The 18,692-nt window shown below is 38.8% G+C and overlaps 1 protein-coding gene and 1 pseudogene across 1 annotated transcript in view; both read left to right on the forward strand.

Moving 5' to 3' along the window:
• Positions 1 to 18,692, forward strand: part of KCNA4 (potassium voltage-gated channel subfamily A member 4) — a 273,003-nt gene that overhangs the window by 224,666 nt on the left and 29,645 nt on the right. Inside the window, exon 3 of the transcript XR_011472966.1 lies at positions 18,094 to 18,203. The gene's annotated coding sequence lies outside the window, so the exon portion shown is untranslated. The remainder of the gene's footprint in view (positions 1 to 18,093; positions 18,204 to 18,692) is intronic.
• LOC139019002 (intraflagellar transport protein 20 homolog pseudogene) overlaps positions 18,164 to 18,692 on the forward strand; it is an 89,086-nt pseudogene continuing 88,557 nt past the window's right edge.

An 18,692-nucleotide genomic window follows, 5' to 3' on the forward strand; every position in this document is an offset into this window, starting at 1 on the left:
GCGGGGAGAAAATATCATCGCTTGGAATTGGAGGTCAGTGGCTTGAAAAAGCTATATATCATGTGTCCAACTGACTTGATTTGTATTGAATAATCAATAGAACATGGTTGAAAAACAGGAGTGAGGGTAAGGCAGGTACTAGTAAATCCAAATAGGTCAGGATCTATATCAATACCTTCTGGGTGTCTGTGTCAGCTTGTGTCCTCCAAGAAGCAGGGGCCAACATGGGGTTACACTGCAAGGCATTTATTGGGGGGACTCTCTGTGAAGGATGAAAAGGGAGGGGAAGCTGGAGAAGGAAGAGGAGGCTTCACACTGCTGTGCATGTGTGGGAGAACAGGATGAGGAAGAGTTTCAGGCTGGGGGCAGTTCTAACAAAATTCCAGCCAGATTGATGGGGAGTCCTGAAGCCCAAGGCACTTGTTAAAATAATGCTGGGTCTTATAAGAGGGACCAACAGTACTATTCCCATTGTGCTCAGCCAGTGACTGGGAGCAGCCCACGGGAAGTGGGGCCTTGGCATGAATGTGGGAATAAATAAAGAAGGGCAGCTAGGGCTGTCAACCAATTATACTCCCCACAGCAGGAGACCTGAGCAGCATGTTTTCAAGGTCACCATTGTATCCAATGGACTCTAATATGCCTCCTTTAAGACTTTTAATGGTTTGAATTATAAATATAGAACATACCCCTTTGTGATAACGCCTCTGGGTAGGAGATTTTTCTGATCTCTTAGGGAGGATAGGATAATGATAAGTGCTAATTTGAATTAGCCCCATGCTAGGAAGTTTATGTGCACGATCTCATTTACATTGTATAAGAACACAATGAGGTAGGCATTATCATTTTAATTTTTATTTTGTAGATGAGAAAATAGACATTGAGATTATTGTTCTTACTCAAGGTTGCATCTGTTGTAAAGAACATAATTTCTAACCACTGTCACAAATAAAATCTTTTTAATAACCACTAGATCCTAGTTCCACCTAGGAATTATGAATCTCACTAATTATTCTAATGTGTTAGAATATTTCATAACACAATTTGACTATTGAGGGTTATGAGATTTTCACAATGTCATGAACTTTATTATAGTCCAAGAAAATCATTATTTTGTATTCCAGTCCCCCAATATTTGCTCTGCTAGCTTTTATAAAAAATATTTCACTCCAAAAACAACATATTTTCGTCATTCCTCCACCTCATTATAGTATATTTAGGTAGTACACTTGTTGAAGCTTTTGATAGAGGTCTATGGTATATAAGAAGAAGGGAAACAGAATTAAGGCAACTATGCTTAGAATATTTTAATGTAACCTGTGTATCATTTCCTAAAACCTCCCTGAAATAACAAAATTTTAATGACCAGTAGATTGTACATTCCTTGAAGACTAACACTGTGTGTTATTCAGAATAACACCCAAGAAAGGCCCAAACTACATGCTCAGTCAGTATTTTCTTAACCAAAAAAAAAAAAAAATGATAAAATTAAAAATTCTTTCTCCTATGGTTTTTAAATAAAAATAGCATTTATTAAGTAGTCATCTTGAACCAGGTTTTTCTAAGCATTTAATATGCATGTATTAGCTCATTTAATCCTTACCAAACTAAATGAGCTTAATGATTATTCTGATTTTATAGATGTGTAAACTGAGATACAGAAAAATGAGTTAATTTTCCCAAAGTCATATAGTTAGGAAGTGCCAGAGCCCGCATTTGAAGCCAGTGGTCTGCGTGATAGAGCCTGCTTTGTAATGACTAATTACTTAGTAAGGAAGCAGCACTCTGTGACAAATAGTGATCCATTAATTACTCAGCAGTTCTGGTGCAGTAGCCAGCAATGGGGCGGAAGACTTTCTCAGGTTTGTTTTTACTTTCCTGATGGGATGGTCCTATAAAGATTTCAGTTTGCAAACAACTTTATTTTCCCTTTCTTTGTTTACAGAAAATGTAAAAGAGTGAACAGAGAGGTGATGGACCAAATATGTTCACTCTGCCCCAGCTTCTTCCAGGCTGCTGGTCACCAGCTAGTATTCTACTGGCTTCTTTTGGAGCAAGAGTAAAATCACAACTTCTTCCTTCAGGCTCCCACCATTAGCCGGCGCCAAGGAGAGGTCTGGAAAGAGGGTGGGAAGGCACAGCTTTCCTGTGTCAAATGAAACACATTGAGAGTCAAATTTATGATAGGGGATTGCAGGTCTCTTGGAGGAATGAAGCTCAGTGCCCACATTGTCACCAGCAGGGGCGAGCTATGCACCTACTTCTGTAAGTGAAATTTAATTGTAACACGGCCAAGCTCATTCATTTCTCTATTGTCTGTGGCTGCTTTTGTACTCTGCCAGTGGGGCTGACTAGTTTCTACAGAGACATCATGGCTCATAGAGCCTAAAATGGCTACCACGTGGCACTTTATGAAAAAGTTTGTTGAGCCCAGTGTTGAGCATCATGGAAGCTCATTCTGTGGATCAGGAGCCAGGTTGTCAGTGTTGAGTTCCTGCCTCGGTCGCCCACAAGCTATGGGACATCGGACATGGTACTCAAAATTTCAGCATCACAGTTTCCCTCTTCTATAAAGTGTGATTATAATATGTACCTCTTAAGGTTTCTCCAAAGTAAATGTTTTAGTACATGTTAATCTGGTAATATGATGGCTGATACATAGTGAATACTCAGTAAATGTAAGCTATAATCATTTTTATCATCATTATTTTTAATTCACCATTATTAAGCCTTAAATTATTCCTTTGCTTAGCCAAATCCATGATCCTTACAGTTAGGGGTAAAAATGGTAGCAGTTCCCTTTTGAATTAAATTTTGTATCAGGGCCAAATATTAGTATTTACTCAACAGTATGCAAACTACCAGTTCCTGCCTGCCTGGACTGCTGCCTCACTCACAGGAAGAAATCAAAACACAAATTTTCCAACCAGCATTAATTGTTTCTCAGTGTGTTTGTAAGCTTCTTATAATTAGTCACTTCCTGGCAATGAATAAATTGATAGATCAGTTATCATAAGCGTGGTGGTTTCTGTCATCTCCTGTTCTGTAGAGAAGAGTGATATATGTATACCTGTTTCTTAGTGTGGTAGGAGCTATAAGAGACAAGGAGAGCTGTAGGGATGTGTAGTCTGATATACCAGCAAGTGGAATGAAACTTAGCCCTTGTGGTTCTTTAGGGGGTCAGAGAGTAAGCAAGCTGCAGACACAGTGGTTCTGCTGAGCTGTCTGTGACTTTCAGCAAAGCCATGGAATAATGATAGTTCCTGACACAAAGCAGAAGGTGTTCTATTTTTAGGCAAGAGGAGCTATGCACCAGAGATGATCCACTTACATTCTTATAGAGGGTGCTGGAAAATGCCCGTTTCCTAACACCCTGTTGCCATAGGTGAGATGACAACCTCCTGGAGAGGAACCACAGAGAAACTCCCAATAATACTACCATTTTTCAGACATTTACTATGTACCTGGAACTGGGCAAAGCACATTATCCCTGTGAATCAGATAATAGTCCAATGAGGAGATGTTAATATTTTCCCCATTTTACAGATAAAACTGATCCTTAGAGGAGTTAAATAAGTTTGTAGGTGTGAAAAGCAGAGCTGTTTTCAAGTCCATTTTTGGTTGACTCCAAATTCCAAGCTCAATCAGAAAGGGAAAATAGGATATAATTAGTTTAAACTCTCAGTTCTCAAATCAAATTAGAGAAATGATTCCCTGGCCGTTCATTATTTTCAAGGCATATTGCTCTCTATTCCATGAACTGGAAATGAATAAAGCAGTCAGTTTAGAATATGATAATATTATTCTGTGCCAAGGAAAGAATTCAGCCAACAAGGGAACAGAATTTGAAGTTAGACCTATGAATGGTGGAAGGAGCTATGACACAGTTTTCTGAGGAAATAGGAACAGACAGTGGAATCAAGCCAGCAATTGCTTCAGGGAGGGTTAGTGGGTAAATCACAGAAGTGGGTTACCCAAGAGTGGGCACTATTTGGGTTCTGGGAAGGTGGCTACCACAGGGTCAGGCAGCAGTTCTCCGAAAGTCAACATGACACCTCAGGTGTCCCATCTGAGGATTTTAGTAAAAGATTGACAAGTCCTTAAACAAGGGTACTGGCATCATGAAAATTTTTCAGGACAAAATATTAATTAAAATCTCAATTATCAGTACAGAAGCTCAACTACTCAGATTATAATAAGTAATAAGAAATAGAACAGTAGAAATTTCAAAACAAAGACCTCTCAATAATTTTGTGTTGGGCCAGGAACTGGGCCCAGAATATTAGTCTGTGTTCCAAAAAATTTTCCTGACTACAGTTAGGCAGGGCTGGTTGCAGAATCCAGGAAGGAAAATCAGTGAACATAGTGAGGGTAAGGGCAAATGCAAAAAGCTTCAGACATGTTTGTGCCAGGCAGTTTTAGATGGGATATGCTTTGGCCCCATTTAAACTTGATATCTTGACTAAAGCAGTGACTGATAAGAGATGGTATTATTCAAATCTTAGAACTATATGTATGTCATTTATTCATCATTTACTCTTTCATTCATACATTTCTTTCAGAAAAAAATTACTGGTTCCCTTTATGTATCAGACACTATGTCAAGGACTAGGAATACAAAATCAAATTAGATTTTTGTTCCTTTCTCAGAGGAGTTAGAGTGTAAGGTAAGATTCTCAGATGTTGGTATGCATAAGAATGACCTAGAACACTACTTAAAATTTCACATGTAGATACTCACTTCGAGATGCAGATTAGGTAGGTCAAGGTAAATGGACTAGGGATGTGCATTTTCACCAAGCATCACAGGAAATGCTGACCAATCTAATTTGAGACTGGTAGCTGGAAAACTCTGATTTAGAATAATATGAGTCTCTAGGGAGACTTTTTCTGAGTTCGCTGTCAGATTTCAGAGCAAAAGAAGAAATATGTGGCACTAAACTGCATTGGGATAATATATATTACTTGGGGAGAAAGCAAATTATTCATTCCTGTGTTCAAACAAGCATAGATATTCATTTGCCTAAATTCTGTATGGGAAGTTGAATCCCATGTCTTTCAAAACATTTCCAATACTGATATCTGTGCTTCTGTGACATCAAAGTTTAATTCACCCCAAACTTTATACTTTAGTATAAAGAAATCATAATTTTTAAATTAATTTCAGTGAATACTTCTGGCTTGGTTGATAGTTTGTGGTAATTTTGCCCCTTTCTTTTTCTTCTTCTACCCCTTCCTTTCTCCCTTCCTTCACCTGACTCTTGAGTTACTTACCACTTCCTTACTACTATTGATTCAGATGTTTCTTCTGAGAAATTTGTAGCTAAGTTTTTAAAATACGGTTGAACTTTATTACTTGGATGCAAACTAATTTTGAAAGATATAAGAGACAACATAAATTAAATCATTATTGTTTAGCTGTATTTAACTACTCAGGTTCCATTTGCAGCAGCATGGATGGAACTGGAAAGCATTATGCTAAGTGAAATAAGCCAGTCAGATGGAGAAAGATAAATATCACATGATCTCACTCATATGTGGGATATAATCATCAACATAATTTGATGAACAAGAATAAATCCAGAGAGAAATGGTGGGGGGTGGGGGGTGGGGGGTAGAGAGCAACCAAAGGTCTTATATGCATGTATATTAGCATAACCAATGGACCCAGACCCTGGGGCGGGGGAGGGGGGGCTTGCCTTAGGGTGGGAATGGCTGGGGGGCTCATTTGGGGAAAAAGAAGACATATGTAAAACTTTAGGCAATAAATAAATAAATAAATAAATACTCAAGTTCCCCTTAAATTATCTCAATATCCCTGGAAAGAGGATAAAATTGATATTATAATTTCTTTATCACAGATGAATTAGAGATGATGAAGGCTAAGTACTTTTATAACGCATCACATGTTGTTTCAATAATCTGTGGACTATAACAAACCACCAAACTAAGCTCTCAAACTTAGTGGCTCTAAAACAAAAAACCACAATTTATTATTTCTCATGAGTCAGTGGTTTGAATGGTGGTTTTTCTGCAGATTTCATGCAGCCACAGTCACCTGATGGGTCAGATGGGAAGTCTGGAATAGGCCCGGTGACCAACCTCTTTCTCCCCCCACGGTTTTTCATTCTGTTCTTTTTCACAGCAAGCTGGGTTCAGGTTATGAGAGGAAAAAACCTACAATGCCATTTGAGGCCATGGCTTAGAATGGCTTCCCTCACTTTCTTTTGGTCAAAACTAGTCCCAAGGCCAGCCCAGAAGCAAGAGGTGCAAAAGTAGACGTGACATACTGATGAGAGAAATGGCCAAGTTGTATTGCAGAGGTTTATATAGTAAGAATGGAAGAATATGGCCATATTTTATAGCATCACAATTCACTACTAAATTTGGCAAATGTCTGGCTCTCTGGACACAAATTATTCACATTTCTCCCACATGCAAAATATTATCAACTCCATTGGAAGGTCCCCATTTAGAATCATCTCCTAGTGGCACAAGTGCCTCATTCCATCTGTGGCATCATACTTGAAGGGCTCCTGTTTCCTCTTATTTGTGGAAAAGAACATATTCTTAGATTCATTTAAGGTCAACTTCTGCTTCCTGGGAGTAATTCTTTAGTTTCCTATTCTCTTTTGCTTTTTAAAAAAAATATTTTATTGATTTTTTACAGAGAGGAAGGGAGAGAGGTAGAGAGTTAGAAACATTGATCAGCTGCCTCCTGCACATCTCCTACTGGGGATGTGCCTGCAACCCAGGTACATGCCCTTGACCGGAATCGAACCTGGGACCTTTCAGTCCGCAGGCTGATGCTCTATCCACTGAGCCAAACCGGTTTCGGCTCTCTTTTGCTCTTGAACCTGACCTCTGAACTCCTGCTATGCCTACCGAAATGTAATTACTATTCCATGTTTACAGCTCGGTGGCTTAGTTATCCTGCTTCCTGCCTAAACACTTTGGACTATGGGCCTCTTTTCTCTTTGAACTATCTCCTGTAGTCCAGGTGGGTAAATTATTCATGCAAAATTTTTGATGCAACCACATCTTTGAGCTTCCAAGTGTCTGGTAGCTACCACCTTAAGGTTTTTTGAGGTCTTAGCATAGGATCTTACAGTCACATCCTTGTTTTGATCTCTACCTTGAGGTTATTTCTTACTTTGAAAAGGTTTTACCACCTGGAGAGAACAGAAATGTGAAATAGTTCTCTTTTCTGACCCAGATAATCTTGGCTCCTTTATATTTCTTTTAAAATCTGTTTGTATAGGGGATAATTCCTTTTTTAATTCATTATTTTAGTAACATAATTTATAATGATCAGCTTAAAAATAAAAGTCAATTGACATATTTAACATTCTGCCCTGAAACTTTAGCCAGATCCACAGATTCATTAGTTGCATTTGTGGCTCTCATGCCTATCACAGGAAATGGAATCTCTAGCCAAAAATAGGAGTGAAGTTTATTTCCTAGGGCTGGAACACTGGGTCACAGTGGAAGGAAACGGAAAGACTCTTACTGGTAAGTCATCTAAGTTACTGATTTTGGCTCCTTACATTCCCTTGTCTAAGGACATAACAGACCTCAGAGTGATTCCTAAGGGAGCCTGTGGAGGTGGGAGATGGGATAAAGAAATCAAGAGGAGAAGCCAAGTGATCAAAGAATTTGGGGGGGCGGGTGTTAGGGTGCCAGTCAACTCATCTTCTGCTGGTCTGTCTTGTTTATATGCTAGGACTCTTCACAGGCATGGAATTCATGAAATCCATCTGGGTGAAAAACTGCTTGCTTTTTGTGGTTTGCTTTGTGTACACCTCTGGGTTACTATGGCTTGAGGCTTAGGACAGAAGTGCTGGAAAGGAGCAGGGCCTTTGGGGCAGTGCTGGGGCTGAAGGGCCAGAGCGAGACCCAGCCCATCAATCCTCTCTAGCTGTACAAGTTCCATAGAACATGCAAACAGACCAGAAGAAAATGGCTTCTAGGAAGAACAGAGGGCTGGTTGTTGTTATTGTTGTCCTTCCTACTGGCACCAAAAGCTGCTGAAGGAGATGGGCAAAGCCTTTCCTTGGGGTGATCATTTGGTAGGTTGACATTTTGGAATCATCATCACACCGATTTCTAACACCTTGTGTCCTAGATTCCAAGATTGTGACTGCGTGGCAGGTGCCTCTCCTCCAATGTGGTGTATGTCTTGGAGCCTTCAGCTGTATACACATCATGCTAATTACACCTCTCATTTTTATAATGAATAGTATATTTTTCATAGAAAGCAAAAATAAATTTTTTTAAAAGAAAAAAATAAAAGATTAAATTCTCCTACAGCTACACTTGCATATCATTCTCAGTTGATTATTCAGGATGTTTTTCTATATTTTACTTGTAATTCCAGTTTAGTCTTGGGAGAGTGTCAGTGTAGCTTCCATCTAATCCGCCGCCATCTTGGCACTCCCTCTACACTTGTATATCATTATCTAGCAAGCATAAAAGATTATCTTAATAGACATTCTTTCCTATTGATTTTTTTAAAAGAATAGTTTATTGATTTTTTGAGAGAAAGAAAGAGAGAGGGAGAAACATCGAAGTGAGAGTACAGCATCATCAGCTGCCTTCTACACACTCTCTAATGGGGATCAAGCCAAGACCCAGGCATATGCCCTTGACCAGGAATCGAACCAGTAACCTCCTGGTTCATGGAAGGATGCCCAATCCACTGAGCCACACTGGCCATGGCTTTCCTGTTCAATTTTATAACTGTAGTTATGTGTATCATGAACATCTCTGTGGTTATGTACCATTTGTTCTCACCTGTATCAACTTCTCCATGCCTTGTTTTCTTAGTATTTACACATTCTATAATAATATTTTTAGAGTTACATGTTTAATATCTGTCTCTTAATCAGAAGTACCTTGCCACCACCACTGGCTGAATGTAAGGAATGTTTTTCTCTGTTTCTCTCCAAGTCTAACTTTCTTATTAAGGTTATTGTTGGTTTTGGTGGTAATATTATTATCATTTTTAAATGTTTTTATTGATTTCAGAAGGGAGAGGGAGCGACAGCTAAAAACATCAATATTGAGAGAGATTCATTGATTGGCTGCTTCCTGCACATCCCTTTTTGGGGATTAAGCCAGCAACCCAGACATGCATCGTGACTGGGAATCAAACCATGACCTCCTGGTTCATGGGTTACTGCTCAACAACTGAACCACACCAGCCAGGCAATATTTATTATTCTTATTAGTATGTGTCAGGCACTTTACTGTGTGCTTTATCCACAGATCTCATTTAAGCCTTAAAAAAATTCAAGGTAGCGATTTCTTTTTTCACTTCTGTACAAATAAAACACACACACACAGAAAAGAAACACACACACACACACACACACACACACACACACACACACAAAACTAAGTCTCAGAGTAGGTAATTTGCTTTGTTCCTGAAATTTCACCAGTGACAAGAAGTATAGCTGGCACAGGGTAAGTCCTTAGTAAACATCTGTCAAAAGAATGCATGAGTGCCCTAACCGTTTTGGCTCAGTGGATAGAGCATCAGCCTGTGGACTCAAGGGTCCCAGGTTCAATTCCCGTCAAGGGCATGTACCTTGGTTGTGGGTACATCCCTAGTAAGGAGTGTGCAGGAGGCAGCTGATCGATGTTACTCTCATCGATATTTTTAACTCTCTGTCCCTCTCCCTTCCTCTCTGTAAAAAATCAATAAAATATATTTTTTTAAAAAATGCATGAGTAAGGTGGAAAATTGGGTCTTCAGCCTCTCAAATTACAATAGAAAGGGGAAAGTATTAGTTATAAACAGTTGTCTCTTAAGGCCAGAAAGTATAGTATTTAAACGACTCTTTGTTGAGGTGAATGTCTTGATACATGGATGAGCTATTTGCTATTTACTATGAGACCTTCACCATGACCCTCAAATCATCCTGGTAAGGACAGGCAGTCTGGAGAGATTAGGTGAGTCAGAGGTCAGACTTGGGCCAGGGAACCAACATACAGCAGACTAAAGAAATGAGAATCAAAAGGGAACTTGAGAATGTGAACTCCCTTAAAATTTTAATTCCCTCAAAGGAATATTCCAAGGAAACCAATTTCATTTCAATCTTAATGAAGTGGAAGACATGAGCTAAATTAGTGTTAGACATATCTGGCACAAGAAGGCATCCTCCATTCTCAAAAACGAAAGACAATAGCAAAAACAAGCAAACAAACATATGAACATTGTATTTAGCATAGTTTAAAAAGGGAATGCAATTTTTAAAAATGAAGAGACACTAAAATAGCATATATGTAAATATTAACGATAGCTCTAATTTTAAAACATTATGTTAATGAAGGCAAGGCCTTAGGAAATGCATAGAAAAGTAAATAAATCATTCTGCTTTCAGAGTTGATTAAACAAGACAGTTCACATAGGGATGCCACTGTAGCACTGGTTGCACTTGAATTTACAATTTCCCACATGCCTGGCATATTTAGAGAGCTCAATAATGGTAGCAATTTTTATTTACATTACTTCTTTTCCTTGCGATCTCTTCCTTAATCTACAAAGTCCAATTCAAAGATTATTTTTTTCTTTGAAACATTCTAAACTTCCTTTTCTTTCTTTCTGGCAGGAATAATCCCCCCTCCCCTTTTTGATTGTGCTCCCATCGCATCTGTAGCACAACTCTCTTGTAGCCCTAAACAATTACTACTGTATCACATGCACATTTGTCTTCTCTATTGGATGATGTGCTCTCTGAATCCCAGGCATACACCTTATTCATCTCTGCCATGTGCTTACCCCAACATATTTAGAGAGTAGCCTTTAATGAATGAAGGAAAAATGAATGAGTGAGTGAATGAAAGAATCGAGTAACGAGTAATGGGTAGGTCCTATGTCAACTCCAGGTTACTGATAAAGAAAAGTGATGTTCAGAGATGTTAAAGTGGTCATACTTTCAGATAAATTTTACTGGATACCTACCATGCTCCCACTGTGATGAGTACTTTTTATGCAACATTATCATCCTTACCATAGCCATTCCAAGTAGGTGGTATTTGCTTCATTTTACATCCAGCTTGGTAGCAATCATTAAAGGTATTTATTATTATGCCCCCATTTATCAGAATAGTAAGTGGAGACTCATAGAGATTATAGACTTGCCCAAAGTCAAAGGGATAGAGAGAAAATTTATCCCAAGTCAAGCCAGCTATAAAGGTGTAGTTAGTTTTAAAATTAGGAACAGAGCCTAGGCTCTCTGACATTAGTCCAATATTTCATATTTACTCTCATTCTCATTTTTACAGCTTAAAGGTTTTTGGTTTTTTTAAATCAAAGCTTTTTAATGGCCCTAGCTGGTTTGGCTTAGCAAATAGAGTGTTGGCCTGAGTACTAAAGGGTCCCAGGTTCAATTCTGGTCAAGGGCACATGCCCGGGTTATGGGCTTAATCCCCAGTAGGCAGCTTACAGAAGGTGGCCAATCAATGATTCTCTCTCATCATTAATGTTTCTCCCTCTTCCTCTCTGAAATCAATAAAAATAGAATTTTTTAAAAAGCTCTTAATAATCTCAGAGATAATCATGCACAAATAGAGCAGGTATCTATATACATCCTGGAATAGAGTGGAAAGTGAAAATCTACCTTACTGTTCATTATTTGTCTCAACAATTTGCCAATGTGTCTGTAACTCCTAGCATCATGGAAGGTGGTGTTTCCCAAAGGGGGTCCTGCTGGCTGTCAATAAGTATTTTGTGTTCAGAAATTTGGTATTAAATAATAGTTTAATTTATTTTTAACATATGTGCACAACTCCTTTGGCATGCTAGGGTGTCTTGAGATATAGACACCATCCTACTTTTATTTTATCTTTTAAATATTAAAGAGAGAAATATCCCAGGAGAATTTTGTTCCATAAAATACACTTTTGAAAATTATTTGTTTAAGGCATTGTGCCCTTGGAAATCTCCAACAAAATTGTCAATGGTATTAGTTGGGACAGATCACACACAGACCCATAGCCCTTACCCACAAGTTGTGGAGGGAGAGGTATATTTTCTTCCACGAAGTTTTGTCCACAGGGCAACTAAACTGCTTAGGAACCATTTATACTTATTATTTTTTAATAAATCTTTATTGTTCAGATTCTTACAGTTGTTCCTCTTTTTTACCCCCATAACTCCCCTCCACTCAGTTCCCACCCCATCCCACCCCATTCCCATACCCCCGCCACTGTCCTTGTCCATAGGTGTAAGATTTTTGTCCAAACTCTTCCCGTATCCCTCACACTCCCTTCCCCCCTAGAATAGTCAGTCCACTTGCTTTCTATCCCCCTGATTCTATTATATTCACCAGTTTATTCTGTTCATCAGATTTTTTATTCACTTAGTTTTTAGATTCACTTGTTGGGAGATATGTATTTGTTGTCACTTTGTTGTTCATAATTTTTATCTTTACCTTTTTCTTCTTCCTCTTCTTAAAAAATACCCTTCAGCATTTCATATAATACTGGTTTGGTGGTGATGAAATCCTTTAGCTTTTTCTTGTCTGTGAAGTTCTTTATCTGACTTTCAATTCTAAATGATAGCTTTGCTGGGTAGAGTAATCTTGGTTGTAGGTTCTTGCTATTCATCACTTTGAATATTTCTTGCCACTTCCTTCTGGCCTGCATAGTTTCTGTTGAGAACTATGGGTACTCCCTTGTAGGTAACTAACTGTTTTTCTCTTGCTGCTTTTAAGATTCTCTCTTTGTCTTTTGCCCTTGGCATTTTAATTATGATATGTCTTGGTGTGGTCCTCTTTGGATTCCTCTTGTTTGGGGTTCTCTGTGCTTCCTGGACTTGTAAGTCTATTTCTTTCACCAGGTAAGGGAATTTTCTGTCATTATTTCTTCAAATAGGTTTTCAATATCTTGCTCTCTCTCATCTTCTGGCACCTCCATAATTCGGATGTTGGTACACTTGAAGTTGTCCCAGAGGTTCCTTATGCTATCTTCATATTTTTGGATTCTTTTTTTTTTCTTTTCCGGTTGGGTGTTTTTTGCTTCTTTGTATTTCAAATCTTTGACTTGATTCTTGGGATCCTCTAGTCCAGGGGTCCTCAAACTATGGCCCATGGGTCACATGCAAATACAAATATTGTATTTGTTCCTGTTTTGTTTTTTTACTTCAAAATAAGATATGTGCAGTGTGCATAGGAATTTGTTCATAGTTTTTTTTTTAAATTATAGTCCAGCCCTCCAACGGTCTGAGGGACAGTGAACTGGCCCCCTGTTTAAAAAGTTTGAGGACCCTTGCTCTAGTCTGCTGTTGGATTGTATATTAATCTTTATTTCAGTCAGTGTATGCTTATTTCCTGATTGGTCCTTTTTCATATCCTTGAGGGTCTCACTAAATTTCTTGGAGGTTTCTAGAAGATTCTTGAGGAACCTTATAACCGTGGTTTTGAACTCTATATCCAGTAGTTTGCTTTCCTCCATTTCTTTCATTTGTGACATGTTTCTTTGTCTCTGCATTTTGGCTGCTTCCCTGTGTTGATAGAATGGCCTTGTGTGCTAGATGTCCTATAGGGCCCAGTGGCTCAGCCTCCCCAGTCACCTGAGGTGGACACTCTTGGTGCACCCCTTTGTGAGCTGTGTGCCCAGTATTGTTGTAGTTAAGCCTTGATTGCTGTTGGCATCATTGGGAGGAATTGACCTCCAGGCCAATTGGCTGTGAGGACCAGCTGTGTCTACAATGGGAGAACTGCTCTGCTGGAGACACCCTTATGGGTCAGGACTTGCTTCAGTGGGGCTTTGGTACTCACTCAGTGTGCCCCTTGAGTGTGTCACTTATGGATATGAAGAGTTGTAATCTGGTATGGTCTCACACTGACCGATGGGTACACTGGCTCTTGGATCTCCAACGAGGTGCAAAGTCAGCCACTGCCTGAGGCTACCCAGCAGGAGCTACAGAGAGATCTGTAGATTTCTCCTCTTTGTTTGGGGTTTGGAAGTGCCCAGATGAGGCCCAGCTGTGAAGCAAGGCAAGCTGCTGCTGCCGGACCTTGGCCTTCTTTTGGAAGCTTTGGAGCTCTCTGACCCAGCTGCAGTTTGTTAGGTTTTAGGTTACAAAAGGACAGGCCATTCACATGCAAAAGCCACTGCGCACAGCTTGGGTGGGGTTGTAAATTGGGTGGTGCAGGGTCTCAGGGAATCTACAGGGCAGAGCAAACAGCAATGGCTGCCAGTCTGCCCTGCAGTAGAGAGGTCCCTGGGTCTCTGTGTCCCGCAGCCCCATGCAGGAACAATGATTGCTGCGAGCACCTCTGAGAGAAAGCCGCTCTTGCTTTCTGGCCTGAAGCCAGACAGTCCTGTTTCTCCCCGTATGAGTCTGGGTCCCCAGAATCTCGCCCAGAACTGGAGTTCAGAGCAATTGGGAGGTTGTATCTCCCTCCCAATTGAAAAAAACAACAACAACAGCTCACCCGGTTGCCAGCCTGTTTTGCATACACCTCTGTACCTCTGCACCTCCGTAGCTCCGTGCCTCCTACCAGTCTCAATGCAATTTTTTCTTTCCTTCTAGTTGTAGAACTTTCACTCAGCCAGCTTTCCTGTGGTTCTGGATGATATTTGTTTTGTCTTTTAGTTGTAGTTTTAATGTGGTTGTTAGAGGCAGCAAGTATAGGTGTTTACCTATGCTGCCATCTTGGTTGTCCTATACTTATTTTTCAATAAATTCTCTCCCCAGATTGTTGACATCTCAAGATCAAAGTCCTTCTGCATGTCTTTATATATAATGCCTTGATTGCCACATAGTGTTGCCAAATGTCTGTTGAGTGACTATCTCATCATAACACATAGGTAATTGTGACTTTATTGAATGAGGTTGGACTTGACTTGAATGGTTTGAGGATTGTTATGCATATAGAAATACTTGGAAAATATGCATACAAACAATTGAGGAAACATTGCTGTCACAGAACTTTGTTTCAATAGCTCATTTGCCTATTGATGCATGTCCTTTCATTAATTTATTTACTCCCTAATTTATTTATTTAAGTCACCTATAATGCACTTATCAAGTGCCTATTATTTGCCAAATACCTTATTATCTACACTAATAAAAGAGAAAGACGCAAATTGACTGTACCTTCATGGTGCCCACCAGCCAATCAGGAGTGAGTATGCAAATTAACCAAGCAAAGAGGGCAGGCTAATTTGCATATGCAGGCACCGAGGGGCGGGGGGGGCAGGATGCTTGCGGCGTCGCCATGGTGACGACACAGGCATTCCGCACTGCCCCAGCTGCTCCAGGCCTCTGGGCAGTGTGGGAAGGCGGAAAGGCGGCTCTGGCTGGAGCAAAGGTGGTGCTGGCAGCCAGGGGAAGGAAGGCCCATTCTTGCGCGAATATTCGTGTATCGGGCCTCTAGTAACTTAAATAAATGCATGGTTTGTTTTTGTTATTGTTGTTATTCTGCTTAGATTTGTTTTCTTCATTAATATCCTGGGTTATTATATTAGCTTCTACCTGAACTTTTAATAGTAAGTGAATTTTAGAACTTCTTATGCCTTCTTTTTTCTTGCTGTAAAGTAGAAATTATGATTCATACACTTGTTCCTAAGGTGAGAGATGACTAAGGAGCAATTATTTTGACATTAATGTTTTGATGACAGACAAGGGGAGAGCAGGATGAGTTCATAATAAATAAGCTCATTTCCAAGGGAAAGAAATGATTTGTGGAGCTGAATGATCCAGAGTGGTTCTCTGTTTTTGTAAATGTCCCAATACTTTTCCTCTTCTTTCCTCTGTCTTTTCCTTAGGAGACGTTATTCATGTTTCTTCTTCCCAGTGGGAAGTAGCTCTTCTCTCATCACTTCCTTCCTCTCTCCTTAACACTTATTGTATTTTTCCATGTATAAGATGCTATTTTTTTCCTAAAATCATTAAACTAAAAATCGAGGGGTGTCCTATACACAGAAGTCAGCCAAGGAGGGAGCCCCGTGGGTGCATGGGTACATAGCTGCCCATACCTTGTCAAACAGGCTTCCTCCAATCATGAGCCTTATTGTTACTGAAGTCAGCTGATGCCATAATTGGAGGTGGAGGTGGAAAGTGTGCAGATGCAACAGGGACTAAAGCGTTCTGAGCCCATAAAGATGTCAATAAATAAAAAGATAAATACCAGTAAGCGATTATCTTAGTCTGCAAAATTCAAACTGACTGTAATCAGATATGCAAAAGAGCATGGAAATAGAGATGCAGAGAGACAATTTGGACCTCTTCCCACTGAGTGTATGATAAGACAGTGGAGAAAACAGGAAGAAAAACTCTTTAAGATGCCAAAAAGAAGAAGGCCTTAAGAGGAAAACCAGCAAAATGTTTAAAATATTGATTTCTTAATTTTGGGTTGGAAAAGGGGAGGGGTGTCTTATACACAGAAAAATACATGTATTTTTCTCTTCTACTCCAGTCTATCCCTGCTGCACCTAGTACAATAATATCCCAAGAATAGCCATGACCCCTACTCTACCCACAGCTGTTCACAATCATTTGTGCCTCTCATTATCCACACCTATTAGTTGGTTATTCAATGCCTTCTACCTTTAGGCCACACTTACTTTAGAAAAATTATTTCCCATGTCTTACTTTATATATTTATCTCAAGTCAAACTTCCCAGTTGTGGTTCCATGTTCTATATTTCCCAAAGAGCTGCCTCTCTGCCTTTATTCATGTATTTTATTTTAAACCATTAACAGCCTTTCCTTTTACCTCCCCAAATCCACATTCTACCCATTCTTGAAGACTCATTTAATACCTCAATCCCTTCATTAAGTCATTCTTTTTATTTTTTAATTTTTTAAAAAATTCAAGTATAGATGACATACAATATTATATTAGTCTCAAGTGTCCAGCACAGTGATTCAACATTTATGTACCTTTTGCAGTGATCACTATGATAAATCTAGCAACCATCGACCCTCATACAAAGTTACTATGATAATACTGACTATATTCTCTATACTCTTCATTACATCCCCATGTCTTATTTATTTTGTAACTGTAAGTTTGTACTTCTTAATCCTCTTTACCTTTTTCACCCCCAACCCTTTCTCTCTGGCAACCATCAGTCTGTTCCTGTTTGGTTTTGTTGTTCATCATATATATATATATATATATATATATATATATATATATATTTTACATAAGTGAAATCATACAGTATTTGTCTTCATCTGGCTTATTTCACTTAGCATAATATCCTCTTGGTCAATTTGTGCTGTTTCAACTGTTTTAAATGAGATTTCATTATTTTTATATATATTACTGAGGTTATATATATATGTATATATATATATATATATACATATATATATATATCACATTGTCTTTATTCATTTATTTATTGATATACACCTAGGTTGCTTCCATATCTATTTTTAAAAATTGATTTTAGAGAGGAATGGAGAGATAGAAACATCAGTGATGAGAAAGAATCATTGATTGGCTGCCTCCTGCATGCCCCCCACTGGGTATTGAGCCCACACCCTGGGCATATGTCCTGCCAGGGAATCGAACCATGACCTCCTGGTTCATAGGTCGATTCTCAACCATTGAGCCACATCAGCCGGGCATGTTGCTTCCATGTTTTGGCTATTGTAAACAATATTGCAATGAACATAGGTATGCATATATCTTTTCAAATTAGTATTTTTGTTTTCTTCAGAGAAAGTAAAATTGCTCAGTTGTGGTGGTTCTATTTTTAACTATGTGAGGTAATTCCATACTGTTTTTCCACAGTGGCTGCACCAATTTGCATCCCCACCAACAGTGCTTGAGGGTTCCCTTTCCTCTGTATCATCACCAACACTTGAACATGTGTTATTTGTTGTCTTTTTAATAATACTCATTCTAATAGGTGTGAGGTGATATGTCACTATGATTTACATTTCCCTTATAATTTGTAATGTTGAGTATCTTTTAATGTGTCTATTGGCCATCTATATGTCTTCTTTGGAGACAAGTCTATCCAAGTCCTCTGCCCAAAGTCATTCTTTTTGTTTGTTTTTTTGTTTGTTTTTGTTGTTGTTGTTAATCTTCACCTGAGGATATTTTTCCATTGATTTTTTAGGTAGAGTGGAAGAGAGAAGGAAAAACAGAGAGAAACATCAATGTGAGATAAATACATCAACTGGCTGCCTGCCACAGGAGCCCTGACCAAGGGAAGAGCCTGTAACTGAGGTATGAGCCCTTGACCAGAAACGAACCTGGGAACCTTTGGTCTGCAGGCAGACACTCAATCCGCTGAGCCAAACCAGCCAGGGCCCAAAGTCATTTTAGATCTCCCCAAATAGAAATATTTTTTCTTTCCTTAAACTCTACATTTCAAAGTACTTTATCTGCAACTGCCTTAGGACATAAATATTAATAAAGCATAATGATTAATATAACTGATTAGTTTTGCATTTCTGAACTATGTTTTTCTTTACAGTGACATAAATTTCTGATCCCTTATTATATTTTCAGTATACATGTAGGAGGTAATATTTGTTGAGTAAATAAATGAATGAATGAGATATTGAATGAATGAATGAATGAGGAATTTATAGAATAGCTTCTTTAATGCTACAGTAAATGTATATAGTATACCACTTCTTTTTCTAACTTGGGCAGATTATTGGAATCTTCAACTATCCAAATATAACAAAGAATCTGAAATTAAGTAAAAAT

This window comes from Myotis yumanensis, unplaced genomic scaffold (assembly GCF_028538775.1).
Source record: "Myotis yumanensis isolate MYYU_CA2020_CCGP unplaced genomic scaffold, mMyoYum1.0.hap1 SCAF_10, whole genome shotgun sequence".
NCBI classification, from domain to species: domain Eukaryota; kingdom Metazoa; phylum Chordata; class Mammalia; order Chiroptera; family Vespertilionidae; genus Myotis; species Myotis yumanensis.